This window comes from Heliangelus exortis, chromosome 27 (assembly GCF_036169615.1).
Source record: "Heliangelus exortis chromosome 27, bHelExo1.hap1, whole genome shotgun sequence".
NCBI classification, from domain to species: Eukaryota; Metazoa; Chordata; class Aves; order Apodiformes; family Trochilidae; genus Heliangelus; species Heliangelus exortis.
This window is the reverse complement of record NC_092448.1, coordinates 2,963,833-2,969,832: the sequence shown is the minus strand read 5'-3', so window position 1 is coordinate 2,969,832 and position 6,000 is coordinate 2,963,833. Positions and strand designations below refer to the sequence as shown.

The 6,000-nt window shown below is 57.1% G+C and overlaps 1 protein-coding gene across 2 annotated transcripts in view; it reads left to right on the top strand.

Moving 5' to 3' along the window:
- Positions 1–791: 791 nt before the first annotated feature.
- The window catches only part of GATAD2B (GATA zinc finger domain containing 2B), a 30,798-nt gene continuing 25,589 nt past the window's right edge, over positions 792–6,000 (top strand). The window contains exon 1 of one of the 2 annotated variants that reach the window (XM_071726955.1): positions 792–930. The gene's annotated coding sequence lies outside the window, so the exon portion shown is untranslated. The remainder of the gene's footprint in view (positions 931–6,000) is intronic. The other variant, XM_071726957.1, reaches the window with a different exon arrangement.

Here is a 6,000-nt window from a genome sequence, read left to right as displayed (position 1 = left end):
TTATTTTTACCTGAAAATAGGTAATTTTGACTCAAACATTGGTCATTCTGACCTAAATTTCGTTATTTTTCAGGTAAAATTGGCCATTTTGACTCAAAAATTGGGCCTTTTGACCTGAATATCAGTCATTTTCACCTCAGAATTCGTCATTTTGACCTTAAAATCAGTCATTTGACCTTAAAATTACATTTTTTTTTTGTTCCAGTGGGGGGAAGCTTTGGGGGGCACCATCGAGAGTGGGAGGAAGAGGTGCCAGAGCGCCGCCTCGCAGCCCCGGCCGCCATCTTGGGGCCTGGCAGAGGCCTCCTCAGCCCACGGGGGGTCACGGGGCGGGGGGGATTCCGGGCCCCACCCGGTACCGGACCCCCCAGCCCCTTCCTCGCGGCGTCGCGCGGGGCCACGTGCCCGCCGGTACCGCTCGCCACGCGGCTACGGCGGCCGCGCGGGGCCAAAACTCCCGTGGGGGGGAGTAAAGGGTGGGGGGGGGGGGGGGGGAGTGTGGATTTTTTTGCCCGCCGACACCGCGCGCGGCCGGCGGTACCCGGATGTCCAGGCTCCGGCACCCATTAAAGGCGCCCCGCGGGGTAGCTCCACGGTTTCCTATTGGCCGAGCCGCACGTCAATCACCCGCAGCCTCCAGCCAATCGGGAAGGCGGATCCCCGCCTTTTTCGTCTCCTCTTTGACTCGATTGGCGGAAAGTCACGTCCTTCAAGCCTTCCCGCCAATGGGCGTCGCGGCGGGGGTCGGGGGGGCGGGGCGGGAGCCGGGACCCCGCTGGCCAATCAGCCGCATTGTTTGTGGTGGTGCCGGCTGGAGGCTGCGGCGCCTCCACTGCTCCGCCCGCCCGGCCCGGCCCCGGCTCGGCCCCGGCTCGGCCCCAGGGCACCCCCCGGCGCCCCCGGCCCCCAGGGCGGCGTCCCCCGAGCCAGGTGAGGCCCGCGGAGCCGCGGGGGGGAGGATGGGGAAGGGAGCGGGAGGGGATCGGGCCCGGTGTGGGCGCCGGTGTGGGGGCGGGAGGGGCAGGGCCCAGCTGTGGGGGGGGAGGGGGGGGGGGCAGAGGATGAGGGAAGGGGAAGGGGGGGATGGGGGGGGGGCAGCGCCTGAGGGGGGGTTGAGGGGTTCTGAGCGCAAAGGGTTTGGGGGGATGGGGGGGGAGCGCTGAGATTTGGGGGGAAGAACCGAGGGGATGGGGGAGGGGGCAGAGCGCAGGGGGATTTGTGACGGGGGGAGGGGGGCAGAGCTGAGGGGTCCTTATTGCAACAGAGATTTAGGGAGATTTTGGGGGGGGGGGGGGGAAGAGCGCAGGGATTTGGGGGGGGCAGATGCGAGGGGGTTTATTGGAGCAGAGCTCAGGTTTGGGGGGAAGAGCCGAGGGGTTTGGGGGCGGCAGAAGAAGGGGGTGGGGAGAGCTCAGAGATTTGGGGGGGCAGAACAGAGGATTTGGGGGGGGGGAACAAAGCTCAGAGGAGGAGACAGAGCCGAGGAATTTTTTTTTTGGGGGGGGGAAATTTGGGGGCAGAGCTGAGAGATTTGGGGGATGGGACAGGGCAGAGGGGTTGGGGGGTGCAGAGCTCAAGGTTTGGGGGTGAAGCAGGAGGAGTTTTGGGGGGGGGGGGCATACAGAGCCTCGGGTTGGGTTTGTTTTTTTTTTTTTTTGGGGGGGGGGGGGGGGTACAGGGGCTGGCCCAGCCCTCGGGAGTGGGCGAGGAGGGCTGGGGGCGGGGATCCCCCGCGGTAAAACGGGGTGTTGGCCCTTCCCTCGGGGCGGGGGGGGCGGCCGGGACCGTCTGGGCCGGGGTGGGGCCGTCTGGGCCGGGGGCGGTGGGGAAGTGGGGGGGGGGCGGGGTGCGTGGGGGGTCCTGTGGGGAAACGGGGGCGGCCGCCCCCCCCCCCCCCCCCCCCCCCAGGCGGAGCCGACGGAGCGAGGGGATTTTGGGGAGGGGTTTTGGGGGGCAGCCGCTTCTCCGCGAGCACGGGGGGGATTTTGGGGGGGGGGGATTCATCGCCCCCCTCCCATCCTCGGCTTGGGGGCTGCTCTGTGGGGACAGAAGCTTCGTTGGGGGGGGCTGCCCCCCCCCCCCTTTCTTTGTTTCCTGCTGGGTTTCGGATGTGATCCCCGTGTGTGGTTCCCCCCCCCCCCCCCCAATTTCCATCGCGTTTCCCAGCTCCCCCCCCCCCGGGATGGGAACTGGGAGCAGCTTTTCCACCCCCACCCCCCCCCCCTTTTACCGATTCTTCCTTCAAATCGGGGGAGGGAAACTTTCCCATTTCCTCTTAAACTCCTTCACCTGGGGGGGGGGCTACCTGCACCCTTTTCCCATCAGGATTTGGGATGGGGGGGGGGGAACTGCAAATGGGTTCTGTGTGTGCAGTGGAGTCCTCGGCTCCTCTTGGCTCCATTTCCCAATTTGAGGTCTTCAAATGTTTCCCCTTCCCTTCGACGCCTGGAAAGAGGCTTGAGGGGGGGGGAGGGGGGGAGAGAAAAACGGGGGGGGGGGGGCTCTGCCGGGAAGGGTTGAGGTTTGGGTGAGTGTTGAGGAGGGGGGGGAAGAGCTGGAAGTGAGGAGGAGGAGGAGGATGAGCAGCACAGGGATGCGATGGGATCGATCGACTCCAACTGCTTCGCCTTCTGGTTGCTGAAATCACCCCCCCCCTCCCCTCCCCTCCCCAAAATGGAGGTGTTGGCTTGGCTGTTTTTTTTTTTTTTTTTTTTAAAGATAGACTTAATATATATTTAATTTTTTTTTTTTTTTTTTTGGTGCCTGCTGACAGGCTGGGGGAGGAAAAAAGAGAGAGGGGGGTGGGGATGGGGTACAGACCCACGGCAGCGTCCTCCTGGAGATGAAGGGGTGGGAGGGTTTGACGACGTCTTTTTTGGGGAGGGATGGCACCCCGAGGGGGGGGTGGTGGGGAAGGATGGGGCCTGGGGGCTTCCTCGGAGCCCCTCACCCCTCTGCAGGGCTTTCAATCCCTCAGGATGGCAACCAGAGGGGTTGGGGGGGACTGATGGGGCCTCCAGATGTGCTGCTCCAGGTTTGAAACACCTCGGGATGCTCCTGTCACAGGGTGGGGGTGGGGGTGGGAACTCTGCTTTGATTGGGGGTGTGGGTGTGAAACTCCCCAGTGGTGACAGATTGATGGTGGCCCCCGTGTCCCTGGGGACCCCCCCCCCCACACACACACGTGGGGTTCGTGGTGATCCCACTGCTCTGGGGCGCACGGGTGCGGGAATGGGAAGCGGCCAAACCCGGACCCACAAACCTTCCCCCCTCCCTCAACCAAAAAACCCCAAGCAACCCACCCCACCCCGTTCTGCTGCGGGTGACCTGATTCCTGAGCCCTTCAGCTCTTCCCCACGAGGTGCAATCCCTTTTCCTGATCACGAGGCCGCCGGGGAGCATCCATCTTTGCGCCGTCGCCGTTGGGGGTTTCTTCCTCTTCCTCTTCCAAGGGGCTCCCCTGGGAGCATCCCAGGCCCTGCCCCTGCTCCAGGTGCTGGCCACGGGGCCAGGCAAGGGGGGGGAAACAGGGATAGCCCCAGGACTTGAGTTAATTCAGCTTGAAGATGCTCTCCAAGTGGATTTTTTTTTGGCTTGATGGTTGCTGGAGGGGAAGACACTTTGGGGGTTGGGGGGGGTTGGAGGAGAGGAGCTTCCAAGTTCATTCACTGAAGGAGAATCCAGAATTTTTTTTTCACTTAATCAACAAGTTTCTGTGCTTCATCTCCCCAACTCCAAATTCTTCTCGGGGCCACGCACGTGGGGTAATTCCCCCCCTTCCTTTTTTTTGTTTTTTTTTTTTTTTTGGTCATCCATTTTTTTTTGGCTCTTTGGTCATCCTGGAGTCCCGTCTCACCTCTCCCTTTGAAGAATCTCCACTTCTTAACCCAAGAAGGAGAACTGAGGATGTGAGGAAAAAAATTAAATGATAATTTATTTTTTTTTTTAAAGAAAAAAACCTGGAGTGACTTTTTTTATTGTTGTTTTAAAAGAAGCTTTGGATTCAGAAGTTCTCAGAGGGGGCAAACACAGCTCCGGGGCGAGCGAAACGTTTCTGCTTAAAATAAAAAGAAGAAAATTCAAAAAAAAAAAAGAGGTTGGGGGGGAAAAAACAGAGAAGGGAAAAAAAAAAAAAGATTGGTCATAAATCCAATCCCCACGGAAAGCCATCACCTCACACACAGAAATTGGACCTATCAGGCTGTGCCACACGCGCTGCTGCGGTTTTACAGCCTTGGATGGAGGGCTGGAAGATGGAGAAGGAACTCAACTCACTTCTCCTCAGGATCTGGTGCCTTCTTCAGGTGCTTTGGGCTTCACCTCCCCCCCCCCACCATGTGGATTTCTGCTCCTCGATCCCCAGGAGGTTCTGGATGCTTCGTTTTGGGGTTTTTTTGGTGGGTATTTTGTAGGTTGGGTTTTTTTTTAAACCCGTGGTACTTCCAGAAATTGGACTGGGATGGGCCACAGCTTGGGAAATGGGGCTTTGCCTTCAGCCCCTGGTGGTCTCCTTCAGATTTCCAGTTGTTTTCCTGCCCCTCTTTGCAGTAATTTGGATCATTCACAAAAATCACCCCTTTTTTTTTTTTTTTTTTTTTTTTCCACTTCACCTGCGTTTCCTTCAGGAGTTTTCCAGGGAAAACCAAGGGGTGTCCCAGTGGAACTGTTGGGAGAGGTGGAGTTGAAACATTTATCTGGGTCACTGGCAAAAAGAGAGACTCAGGAAATCTTTTTTTTCTGGTTTTTTTATTTTTTTTTTTTACCTTTTAAAGAAATAAACTCTGGAATTGGGACTTCGACAACGTGAGGAGTGGGGGCTCAGCCACCCCCTTGGGGTCCCCTTGACTGTATTTTTCCACCCATTCCAGAGCTGTCTCCTCTCTCTGGAAAAGCTGATGACTTTTTAATTATTATCTGGACTCCTGGATCCCACCTTCTCCTTCCCAGCAGAGTTGGAGATGGTTTGGAGGATGTTCATGTGCCCTGCTTCTCATTTTCCTGCTTTTTTTTTTTTTTTTTTTCATCCAACCTGGGAATAAATGGACTTAAAATTCAGCCAACATGGAGCTCCGGAGGTGATGGTTCTCCAGGTACCCCAAAACTTCAAGGATCCTGTTGGGATTTTCATGGAATCAAGGGAAAACTGCAGGAATTTCCAGGGGTATCCAACTGGTTTTCCCTGACCCACGGGAGCAGCTCTGGAGAACGGATCCAAGGGCAACATTCTCCCCACTTTTGTTGTTTGAGCTCTGGCTGCTCCTTGGACTCAGCCAAAGCCAAGTTTCCTGGGAAAGCTCTGCTCCTTTTGCCCAGAATCCCACCTGGAGCTTGATCCTTGTGGTTATTCCATTCCTTGGGATGAAAACCTCAGGGATGATCCCACCTCTGGGATGCTTTGAGGTCCTGGTTGTGGGTGCAGCCCTCAGGAAGCTCCCCCCTTCTCCCTGGGTGAGGATTTCTTCTGATTTTTATCCTCCACAATTTTTCCTTTCCATGGATCTCTCAACCATGGGATTGTTGGAAGAGGCTGGAGGAGAAGAAGGGAGAGAACCCCAGACTTGGGATCACTTTGCCAACTCTGCCCCTCGGACGTGGAACGTTATCGGGGTTTTTTGGGATAATGCTATCCAGAACATGCCTGAAATCCTTCTGAAGACCCCACCACCAGCCTTTGGAATTTGGAGAGTGTGAGGAGAGGCTCTTCCAAGCTTCCCCTCTAAAATTAGACCCACGAGCAGCCTGGGGGAGTCTATAAAGAGCCTTGGGGTGGGTTTTATTTTCCACCCAACCTCCACGTGGCTGCTCCACGTTGCTCCGGCCAAGCCCCATCCCTATTGTTCCATCCCTCATCTTTTATTTGTCCAACCAACTCCAGTTGCACCTGGATGGATGGATGGATGGATGGATGGATGGATGGATGGATGGAGCCCCTGCTCAAGTTTCAATGCATATTTTGGGGATTAAACCCTGAAATTATCCAATGGTGGAGTCCTGCTAGGA